General features: G+C 40.5%; 1 long non-coding RNA gene across 1 annotated transcript; it reads right to left on the bottom strand.

Annotated features, from left to right (window-relative positions):
- Positions 1–1,514: 1,514 nt before the first annotated feature.
- On the bottom strand, positions 1,515–3,454 carry LOC112161954. Its single transcript, XR_004949133.1, has 3 exons — positions 3,110–3,454; positions 2,526–2,857; positions 1,515–1,990 (listed from the first exon to the last, which is right to left on the bottom strand). It is a non-coding gene; the product is annotated as an uncharacterized LOC112161954 (long non-coding RNA).
- Positions 3,455–6,109: the final 2,655 nt, after the last annotated feature.

The following is a 6,109-nucleotide window of genomic DNA, read 5'->3' as shown; positions in this document are numbered from 1 at the left end:
GTCCCCTTCGAACTAGACCCTGTTTCTCTTTTTGTTGTCCTGTTTTCTCTCACTCTTTCAGGTTTTTTTCTATACCATTTCCACTCTCTTTATCTTCTGAAACACACACTGACTTTGACGGTTAAAACCACAAACCCACATACACAGCCCGACTTTTTTGTGTTTTTGATTTACCTTCCATCGCCTGTGCTCCTCCGTGTCTTTTTTCCCCCTCTGTGCTGCGGTCTTTGTCAGGCTTCCTGAACTTCAACTTCAAAACATTTCAACTCTGTTTGAACCACACAACTCATAAATCTGATTATGCATAGGCACGCTAATGTTACTGAATTACCTTTACATGAATGTGTATGTGACAGTGTGCATGCATAACTTTATTTTCTCTTCAGACGTGTGCAAGTATGTTTGGTTAGACACACATGTTTAGAACAAAGATTTTTTTTCTTTTGTGCAGAAAAGATATGAAAAAATAATCAACAGCGTTTTGGCAAAAAAAAAAAAAAAAAACGTATCAAGCATGTCAGTGTGTTATTTGGTAGGTCATACCATAAGTCTGGTCGAAGTGTATCACTGTAAATCTTAAATTTCCAACTTTAAATATTCAACATACATTCACACAAATGAAACGAATACCTATAAGTACTTAAGCAGAACAGTGATGTAACTTCATTTATTCAGGGAAGGCTCCTCTTGAAACTGAAAGAGGAGGTAATTATTCACTAAGCACAACCTCCTGTGAACACTGATTCTACATGGATTCAAAATGTCGATCCGTGCCATAGTTTGCTTCACAAACCTGTTTGTTTCATGTGTCTGTGTGTGCACAGAAAGTGTCACATAGATATCAGTGTTGACTGTGCAAGGTCCAGCTCGCGTTTGGGCAGCACGCCGTCTGCTCCACAGTTACACCATGATGCCGATTTACATATAATTTGTGTAATCCCATCAAAACCAGGTTCTTAGGGTACGGTTTTAATATTGCACCTCATAGTGATGACGCACAATTGTGCAAAAATATGCAGATTGACTCCTATTAAAGGACTCTAACCTGGTATTTCCGAATAACCCTGGAGAAATGTGGGTAGTATGTCCCATGGTAGTCCCACTCTGGTCATCTTTTGATCTCTATTTAAAGAGTTCTCATTGGTCTTTTAATCACGATTTTGCTGTTTTTATAAACAAAATCTAAAATCCTGTGAGTTTTTTTTTGGACATATTTTCTGCAGAGCGGCAGGAGTTCATTGGAAATTTACCTCTGAGTTGTGGACAGGAAGTAAACCTGTGCTCATCCCTTTGTTGTTGGGATAATATCAACAATTCTAATTGGAGTGAGTCTTTAGTGTAAGAGATCACAAAACTCACATCATGTCACGGTTTGAGGGTCAAGGTTCGGATCATTTTTCGGACCAGTAAAAAGTGAAAAAAAAAAAAAAAAAACAGAAAAGTACAAGAAGATAAAAGTCTAAAATTTCTCTTTTGAAAATCTTTAAAATATGTATTTGATAAAACAAATATACTTCAAAGCATAAATATAGACACACATGTTTGAACTTTGAACATAAACAAAAATATAAAAACATGTAGTTTCTAATTACAGTGACATGTCTGGAGACCAAATCTACAAAAACTGAGGGAAAAGAATGCTTTATTAATTTTCCTCTTGCCAGTAACTGTGGGAACATTTAAGTATTTCAAATAATTATTGTTATCCATAGTACATGTTCAGATGAGGCACTGCAACGCCCACTTTTCCTGGTGATTCTTGATCTTTTTGGCTTGCCGTACTGCCTTCCCCTGACGGTATATCCCTGTTGCAGGAACAGCGACTGTGAGAGATCTGAACCTGGAGACGGAGACGCGTACCGATGCTTTTATTCAGCTCTTCAAAATAAATAAATCTGATCACTCAGTGCCCGCGTCCTCCATGGCAAGTTTGAGAAATGTTTTTGATGGAAGCTCCTCCCAAACGCGGTGGGAGCTTCAGGTTAACAGTCTTTTGAAAAAAAAAAAAAACATCAGGAAGCAACTTTGATGCATATTAAAACAAAGACGGTGTACAGTACATGAATTTGACATAAAATGACAGACAATTGATTTAAATAATGCGTGTGCTGGGTACGCGTGGGATGAGGGGTATCCACGGTATACATGTGGACTGAACCGTGGCTAGTGATCCATACGGATCATGGATTATCCGTGATCCGTTACACCCCTAGTCTTTAGGGACGTTTAAATAATAAAAAAGTCAGTTTCTCAGTGGAAATGACTCCGGGCCTTTTTGGCTGCTACACCTGACTCCAAAGATCATTAAAGCAGAAGGGGCAAAGGTGGAAATAAAGATGATGGACATCGACAGCGATGCTGTCAGGATCAAAGTGCATCTGACCCCCTTTGGCCCCCTGAGAGCAAACGGGAGTCCCCCCCTTTCTTCTGTTTGAAGTCTGTAGTTCCTGATTGAGAAACAGGTGGAGAAGGTGCCCGAGTGTGCGTGTTTGTGTGTTTTCAGCAGCCTGTCTGTCAGCACTTACAGCTAGAGAGCAGTCTCCATGCATGTGGCCAATGAAAATGTGCGGACTCTTCCTCTTCTCTAACCGCTGCTTCCTTTCAGAGAGAGGCCCGCTCCGCGCCTTTTAACCTCTGCCACTCAAACACACACAAACACAGGCGTGTCCACATGTCAGTGACATAAACCTCGATTCAACCTATTTCAACTTGATTACACTTTGGTGAATCTTTTTTCTACTGGATCTTTCACAAATGACTTACCTTTGACCTTGTTGCCGTGGTAACATATCCGCGGACCGTAATCATGCAACCAAACATGCTGTCAGCAGATTGTGATGGAGGACTAGTCCACTCCCTGACCACAGTGAGCGTAGAAAGATGAAAAACAACGACTTAAGTCATGTCTTATGCTTCTGTTTTTAGAGGAAAAAAAGATGAAACATCTTTATCTAGGATGTCTTAAGTTGAGCATGTCTAACCCCTTTTGCATGAATGTTTTTTCCTCTTTTACACACACAAACATATACACTCACACACCCATACACGCTAACTCCTTAGTCACCTACATTTCCACTTTGCAAATTACAGTCTGAATTATGGCCCTCACCAATCATCACACTCATCTGTCACCAGCCCGCCAATCACGGGTCTCTGGGGTGCTTGTCGCCATGCAGGGCGGTCGAAGCCGAGTCAGACTGGTCATTTTCTGCTGCAGCCTGTATTTAAAAGTCCATGGGAACAGGAGGCTGGCCATTCTGGTGCCCTGCAGACCCTTGCAGAGTTACGGAGGAAAGCAGCGTTCTTCAAAACACCCGGTCCTGTTTGTGTCATAAAACCGCTCAGAAGTTTTAACTATTGCATCTCAATCTGGTCTTGTTTTGATAAAAGATTCCTGAACTGGCATTTAGCACTGACAGAAATAATATCAAAATAAAACCCAGGATTTTGAGCTCAAGTTCACAGAAACTTCCTAAAAAGACAGTTCATGAAAATCCCTAACACTTCTTTTAATTTAGCCATAAATCAATGCATAAAAACTTATCTCAAATTGCTAAAAATAGCACTGATATCAATACATGTGAATCTGTTTTGGTGACTTGATATCAAAACTGAAGCCATCAATCTTGAAATAAATCTTTTAAGAGCTAGTCTGCAAAGACATGCTGTCTAATGTTTAAAGAATAACTGATTGAATGAGACAAATGAATCTTTGACCCGTTTGTAAACACACCTTGAGTATCGAACGTATCCGTGCTTGAATAGACGATGACAACAAACATTGTCGACCAAACGGCCATGGCCTTAAAATGTGTTTGAGTCAAAGTCCAACCAAACCGTTTCTGTTATTATTGCAGAATAACCATTAAAGTTGTCATTAAACCCTTGCAAGAACCAATTCTACCTGTAATAATGCATTTATAGCTCAGTAGTTTTATGTCTAACCCCCAAAATGTTGTAGCAGGAGACCAGGAACATTGCCAGTGTGTCCAAATCTCCTAATTACCCTAACTGGAAATGTCTTAGACCAGACATGTCAAACTCAGTTTGGCTCTGGGGCCGGATCCAGACTTTCTGTTCTCAGGTGGGCCGGATCAGTAAAAGAATGTCAACTCCAACTATTTAGCTTTGTTTTTCAGTACTATGCTTTATCATTCAGCCTACATTTGTAGCCTACCCTACATATTACAATCACGGATGACAAGGGATCTTTTCTAAGCACAACACATTTATTCACAAACAATGGAGAAAAAATGATTTTCATGTTTGGCATTGAACGTGTTAACAACTGGTTTATTTTAACAGTTGAGTGAATGCAGTTTTACACCTGAACCAACTCACCACACTAAACCAACTCAAGTGGGAGCTATGAAAAAAATGTTTTGCCTTAATTATCATACTGCTTTGAAATAATAATAAATAAAAATATATAATAATAAATAAAAATACAAAATAAAAGTTTTAGCAGTGCATGGGCAATAAGATTAGACTACATCAGCTCAAACTACTAGGCTGGGCCTACTGAAGCTGAGAATATACTGCAAAATATTAATTGTCTTTAATATGAAACCAGATTAATCTTATTTTTAATGATCTGTATTTATGAGTGCAAACAAATGTCATGTCATCACACTTTTTTCTCTCTCTCACTGCACTCCTGCAGTCTACCTGCTGCTGGCTCCTGAAACTTGGCATCTTTTTGCCTTTACAAGTGCGTCGATATCAGGTGTCAAATCCTGAGTAGCAGCACATTTAACAATGTCATTCAAGTGTTCATTTGTTAACCTTGAGCGCTGCTTTGTTTTATTATTGTTCATCACAGAGAACACCTGTTCACAAAGATAAGTAGTCCCAAACATGGAGAGAACCTTTGCAGCCACGGCTGTTAATTTGGGGTAACCTGGCACAAGATACTGATAAAACGTATCCAATCCCACGGACCCAAATTTATCCTTCATAGCGGAATCGCACTGCAAGTCAATAAGCTCGAGCTGAATGTCAGCTGGCACATCAGAAGGCTTCACTGTAAATGGCGAGCGAAAAAAGCCGAATTTGTTCTCAAGTTCACTGAAAACCTGAAACCTCCGCTCAAACTCTCGCAGCAAATCTGTTATGTTGTCTTTATATGTATCCAAATCTGGACGATCCGGTGCCTTCGGACGCACAGCTGTGAGACATGAGAAGTGCGTGGTGTCACCGCTGGATAGCCGCGTCTCTCTTTTTTTTTTTTGGCAGTGCCATTTTGGAAAGGGTGTGTTGACCGATAACTTGTCTAGTAGTAGTGGTGAATGGTGAAGCAAGCTTGCCGGTTTATTTCTAGTTGGACACATCACGTTGCAAATGTTTATTTCCTGGTACTAACTCGTGTCAGTGCCGCATGCTGGACGTGAGCTCTTTAACACATTTACTGCCCTCTAGCGGCTGGAGGGAGCATTTGGTTTGTATTTAATTTAAAAAATCATAACTTTTGATAGAAATGAGCTAGTGACTCGCTTCTTTTTTTGACATACTCAGAAATTTATGACGGGCCGGATTAAATCATCTAATGGGACGGGTCCGGCCCGCGGGCCGTATGTTTGACATGCCTGTCTTAGACCAACCAGCTCAAAGTAGGCCCTGCTTCTCTATTATTGGTTAGATGAACTTTTTAGACTTTCTGTTGACATCTAATGTTCCCCATGTTTGTTTTTGAAATGATGATAATACTGTTTTCAGACAAAATCCAAAAAACTGTGTTGTCTTCTGGGATATTCTGCAGAGCAGCAGTAGTTTATTAGAAATGTACCTCTAAGTTGTGGCTGGGACCATTGGCGTGGAGCTTCCAGTGGGAGGGGTGTGGACTTCCGACGAGTCGGAACAAGCTCACTTTTGATTGGCGATAGTAGTTCCCGTAAAAACGTAATTCAGACCGACTCGGACTAATTGCTGTTGAGGTTTGGAAATATGGCGGTAGACGTATCAGGAAGTGACGGCGAAGGCTCTACCCTGACTTCGTGAGGGCCGGAGGTAAGGCATTTCCTATGAGGGACCTTGTTATGTCCAGTTTTTATTAACGGTCAATAGTCCCGATAGCTTACAGCCCCTCACCCCCCAACCTAACATTAGCTGT

Source organism: Oryzias melastigma, linkage group LG15, assembly GCF_002922805.2.
Source record: "Oryzias melastigma strain HK-1 linkage group LG15, ASM292280v2, whole genome shotgun sequence".
Taxonomy (NCBI): Eukaryota; Metazoa; Chordata; class Actinopteri; order Beloniformes; family Adrianichthyidae; genus Oryzias; species Oryzias melastigma.
The sequence above is the reverse complement of the archived record's forward strand: the minus strand, read 5'-3'. Positions and strand labels throughout refer to the sequence as shown.